Source organism: Loxodonta africana, chromosome 8, assembly GCF_030014295.1.
Source record: "Loxodonta africana isolate mLoxAfr1 chromosome 8, mLoxAfr1.hap2, whole genome shotgun sequence".
Lineage (NCBI taxonomy): Eukaryota > Metazoa > Chordata > Mammalia > Proboscidea > Elephantidae > Loxodonta > Loxodonta africana.
The window spans coordinates 32,937,988-32,943,987 of NC_087349.1; positions in this window are offsets into that span (position 1 = coordinate 32,937,988).

Consider the following 6,000-nt stretch of genomic DNA (forward strand, 5'->3'; position numbering starts at 1 on the left):
TTACCTCGACTGTCTATGTAACTAACTTATATTTACCTCTGCAGGGTCACCACTATGAGTCACAATTGACTCCACTGCTACGGGTCTGGATTTTTTTATAGGGTCTCAATGACTCCGAATCAACTCGATGGAAACAGATTTTTTTTTTTTAATTGCCCTCCAGTAGATTCTGACTCACAGCCCTACCAAAATAGTTATTCTAGCATTCTTTAAACATAGGAAGTTTTAGTCCAAATTTAGAGCCAATACAAATATAGTCAAGGAATAATATATTCAGAAAGCATGAAACGAGAAGTAAATAACCACTTGGCTTATTCTATCCCCGTTGTTGTTGTCATTAGGTGCCATGGAGTCGATTTCAACTCATAGTGACCGCATGTGACAGAGTAGAACTGCCCCTTGGGGTTTCCTAGGCTGTAATCTTTAAGGCACGAAGCCCTGGGGGTGCAGCAGCTAAGCCTAGGCTGCTAACCGAAAGGCTGGCAATCGGTAGTGGAGTCGCTAAGGTTAGTATCAGGCAGTGCAGTAACTCATGGTGTCACACCCTCTCCCCGCCTCCCCATGGACCTCCTCCCATTACCAGGCCATACAGAATCCTTCAAAACCAAATCCAAACCCATTGAGGTCGAGGTGATTCGGACTCATAGCGACCCTATAGGACAGGGTAGAACTGCCCCACAGGGTTTCCAAGGAGCACCTGGTGAATTTGAACTGCTGACCGTTTGGTTAGCAGCCAAGCGCTTAACCACTACGCCACCAGGGTTTCCTAGTGTTGTTTGTCCTGATGTTACTGGTAAATCATGATTCCAGTATATCACTCCTTCTTTTCCTTTAATTACTACTTTATTCTTAAAAAAGTTACTGATATAGGCTCACAAATACTAATTATCACAATATTATACTGAAACACCAGAAAATTCGACAAAATCAGCGACCGTAAAAACACCAGCAACAAGGAAAACAACAGCGCGCTTGTTGAGCATTCAGATAAAACCACGTGATTTGAAACGTCATTGTAATTGGGTAATAATGACAGCTCTGACCAGAGCTCATGAGAAGATTCAAAAAGTAAATTAGCATAGAGTTTTAGCCTTGTAGGTACATCGATACATGTTAGCTGGTCTTAGGAAAAATGTTTTTGTTATAACTGACTACAGGGACATTTTTATAAAAAAAATAATAAATTTCTGGTGTAACACTGCACAAAAATTTTATAGACAGTCATTTTTGTGTCATCCCCTCTCCCCTCTGACAGTGTCATCTGGTGCTATCCGCACGCCCCTCAACGCCCCTAGCGATAACCACCCGCCAGCCACTCCTCCTGACAAAGATGTGGCAATCTGCTTCTGCAAAGATTACAGCTTTGGAAACCATGTGGGGCAGTTCTACACTCATAGGGTTGCCATCACTGGACGGCAACCAGTAGTCTTTGTTGTTGCTTTTGTATGCCTTGGAGTCCTTTCTGACTCATAGCAACCCCATGTTACAACTACCCCATAGGGTTCCCAAGACTGTAATCTTTACAGGAGCAGACTGCCACATCTTTCTTCTAAGGAGCAGCTGGTGGTTGGGAACCTCCGACTTCCGACCTTTCAATTAGCAGCGTGGTGCTTAACCACTGCACCACTAGGGGTCCTTGGGTGATCTTTATGGAATTAGATTGTCAGGTCCTGCCTAATCCAACGCTGAAGATATATAACATAGGGCTTGAGTAGAACAATTTTCAAAAAATTGGTGTCAAGTGGTGAACCAGATTACTACATTACATCCATCTGAAAGAAGTAGAATATTTAAATATGCCAACAATGACTACATTTCCTCCCATTCGACCCAAACAACTCTGTGACCACCCTTAGAAATATGAGAACTCCGTGAGTCTTATCTAGTGTATGACTAAGCTCATAAAACCTATCGGACCAACAAAATATGATATGATATGATATGATATGATATGATATGATATGATATGATATGATATGATATATGATATGATGTATGATATGATATAATACATAACATGACATATATCTGAGATATTTGTTGTATTCTAGTATCCTGATAGATCTTTTTCAAACATCACAGATTTTTAGCAAATAATTAATTTTAAATTATATTTTTACTATAAGGAAATGATAAAGAATAAAAATGACATTAGTCTCTGAATACTACCACGAAATTATAAGGAGATTATGAGCTTCCACATATTTCTTAAGTTAGTGTAAATATTTGGGAGGAGTCCTCCACAAAAGCCCTTTGTTTCATAGTCTACCCATCTGGCTTTAAGCCAGAGCTCCATTATTTAACAAAGGAAATTCTCTTTCCTTTTGGCTCTTTCCCTACTAAATAAACTATTTACCAGGAGTTGCTTTTACCTGGGGGAAATTTATCTCTCTACCACTCCCTTCGAAGCAATGATGCTTAATTGTAAACATCACACACTTTAAAAAGTATACCTAAGTACATATTTAAGCTCCTATTGGCCTATCATTAAATGTTCTGGCCTTCATAGAGTACTTTCTTATCATATAATGAGTTGGTTTTTTCTCTAATTCCAGAGAAAATTCAGGATTGCAACATCAGCTTTTGTGCAACTGAAAGGTAGGGCCTAATTCTGTGCTCCTGGCTTTGCCTTCAAGTTAGCTTACTTCAGAAGGGATGTGTTTTAAAGTAGGTGTGGGTGATTATAGTTATCGGACAGCCCTTAGAATCTTCTCATAGGGCCAAACAAGTGATCTCTGTCAGTTTCTTCTCCGTCCACTGCTACTTCCTCTTCACCTCTTTTCAGATCTTACCTAAGCTAATTGCTAGAGCCTTGCTATTCAAAGTGTGATCCAGGGACCTGCAGCCACAGCATCACTACCCAGTAAAAAAAAAAAACAAAAAAAACCCACTAGGTTGTTAGAAATTCAGAATCTCAGGCAACTAAGACCTAGTGACTCAGAATCTGCATTTTCACAAGACCCCCAAGTGATTTGTATGCACATTAAACTTTGAGAAGCGGTGATTTAGGGGAAGGTTGAAAATGCAGACACTATGAATCCACACAAAAAGGCCAAAGTTAAACTAGCAAATGCCACTGTCCTATGTAAGAACCTCAGTTGAATAAAAAGAAAAAAAAAGCCTTTACATCATTGGAACAGCAGTTGACTGCAGCCTGGATGACCTATGGGGAATCCCTACTCAACAAGAGGAAACAGCATACTGTTAAAGAAATATTTGTAAGCAAATCGAAGGAAACATCGTTTAAGGGGGAACCCTACAGGCTTAGTTGGCCAAGTTGCTTGCAGGGAACTGGCAGTTCTTTCCATTTTTATAAACTGAAGGCTTCTTGGAATGTGAAATCAGGAATTACGAACTGGGCAGCAGCCAGGATGATATTTCCCCTACTAGGAAGGGCCTGAGCTATATTAAAGTCTTCCATTAGCCACACCCAAAAGGTACTGGCCAGAGGCAAGAGTTAAGGCAACATCAGACCCATTAACTTTACAAGAAGACAGAGGAGTTTCTTAGGGGCTTCCTCAGAATGCAGCCCACACCCATCCTGCACCCTAAGAGTCTTATGCTGGGAGGACTTTTAAGGCCAGGGATTTTCTTTCTCAATTCTGAATAGTTCTTCAACTTAAAATCATGGAAACTTTCAAATGAATCCCCAGTTCGTCATGCAACCTAGCCTGTCCTGAGTCTAATCTGTCCAAGGGAGATTAAAGCTCAGCATTCCCAAAGTTCGTTTGGGAAAAATCAGTTACAATCTTCTTTTTGCCATTTTCCCTTGTTTGAACATATTTATGGTCACAATTTTGTGGGTGCCTGCTCTAATAAAAACCTTACGATAATACCATTCACACCTTTTCTCCCTCAGAAATAGTTTATAAAAATTGTATTTTGCACATATTTTTTCACATTTCATATACCTTTCAACTATTTCTAGAACAAATAATGCCAACAACTTTGACACTATTTCAGCCCTGGCGGCACAGTGTTTAGCAAGGTTGGAGTTTGGACTCCACCAGCTGCTCCTTGGAAGCCGTTGGAAGCCCTGCTCGGTCCTCGAGGATTGCTTTGGGTCGGAATTGACTCTATGGCAATGGGTTTTTTTTTTTTTTTTCTTTTGGAATGTCCAAATTGTTAATTACCACAGGATCTTCCTCTTGTCTAAGTAAAACATGTATAAATAATTTAGTTGATTGCTCAGTTGTTTCTTCTATAGCGATAACAGTTTTTTAATGTTTTATTTCCAATATTTGGATTATTTCTCCCATTTTGAATACTACCCCCTGCATGATCCCTGTACATACATACATATGAAATTGATTGAATATGCAGGGTATTCTGTGGTGATCATCTAAATGATATGTGTTATTTCTGTGACTGCCTCAACAAATACATATCTAAGCTGGTGAGGCAGGGTTAGGTGCATGTTACACTTCTTTTTTATATTCCAGTGTCATGATTTCTTATTTTTGACAATGCTCATGATTTTGATATTAATTAATTTACCACTGGAACTTTGTGAGAAAATATGTATGTCAGAAGCATTTTCCATTGCGGACATGCTTATTTGGTGATTCTTTCGGTGTATTGTAGTCTACAGGGTTTCAATAAGAAAGAATATTAAACTTTGTTAGATCATGTGCTGAAGACAAAGTTCTAAAGAAACCAAGATCATATTGTGTGGTCCGGTTAGATTTCTTTTGTCCTGCAGCAAAACATGGAAACCCTGGTGGTGTAGTGGTTGAGTGCTATGGCTGCTAACCAAAAGGTTGGCAGTTCGAATCCACCAGGTGCACCTTGAAAACTCTATGGGGCAGTCCTACTTTGCTCTACAGGGTCGCTATGAGTCAGAATTGACTCTATGGCAATAGGTTTGTTTGTTTGTTTGTTTGGTAGCAAAACATTGTAAACGCTCACCGTTCAAAGCCATCTAAAATATCCAATTCTCTGGCCACAAAGAGGAGAGAAGGAGGAAGAGAAGAGGAAGAGTAAGAGAGTGAACAAACCTGTGCTAACCATTGCCAATAGGGGAAGATATCAACGGCATGCCCTACTGATAGGGGTCCAGTGTAACCATTACTGCAAAGCACAGCATTACTATATCAGGTGGGAATGAAAAATTAGGGAAAAGATGAGCATGAGTATCACAATATTCATTATCACTGTATAAAAATATTTATTAAATATTTCTGTGTGCAAAATAGACATAATGTTCTATAATACCACTAATACCTTAGCAAAAAATTGTATATATACTAATTGCTAATATACATGTATACATACAAATGCTGATAATGTACACAGAAGTCATCACAAATATGCTGCTGTCGCAATTATAAACTTTACAACCCTATTGAAAACATGTCAATAATACAACTAAATTATTAATGTGATTATATACTTCTTTCCAGTTTTTCTGCTTTTTTGAAAATTTATCATGAACAAATTATGCTTTAGAAGGAAAACACATTTATATGTGATTTTCCCTGGGATTTCCAAGATAAAATAAATGACAATAAGATTGGATAACATATTAAAAAATATCCAAATTGACAAAAACTTCCAACCAAATGAAAACAAATACAAAGTATGGGCTCTGTTGAGAAAATTTATACTCGGTCTAGAGAGAAACTTATAAAAGATTGGAATACTGGCATTTGGGGAAACATTTTCCTGACATTAGCTAGAGTGGAGGGCCTAGAGCATAGCTAATAAAGGGAGGAAAGGGCATGTCCAGGAAAGCAGGGGATAGGGCTGGGGCAGAGGCTTAGGGACTAGGAGACGGCAGAGTAAGGAGGGGGTCAGGAGCCCAGATGCTAGCTTGCGGGGAGGTTTTACTAGTAAGGGTAGAAACTGACTGCATTGATGGGAGAATAAAAGTAAAAGGTGCTTCTCTATAATGTAGAGCAGGAAAGGTGACATGAATAACGGAGTGAATGGTGGATGAAAAAGGAAGATTTGGGCTAAAAGGGAGAACAAGAAAGTAGACAGGCATGCACACATCCTAGA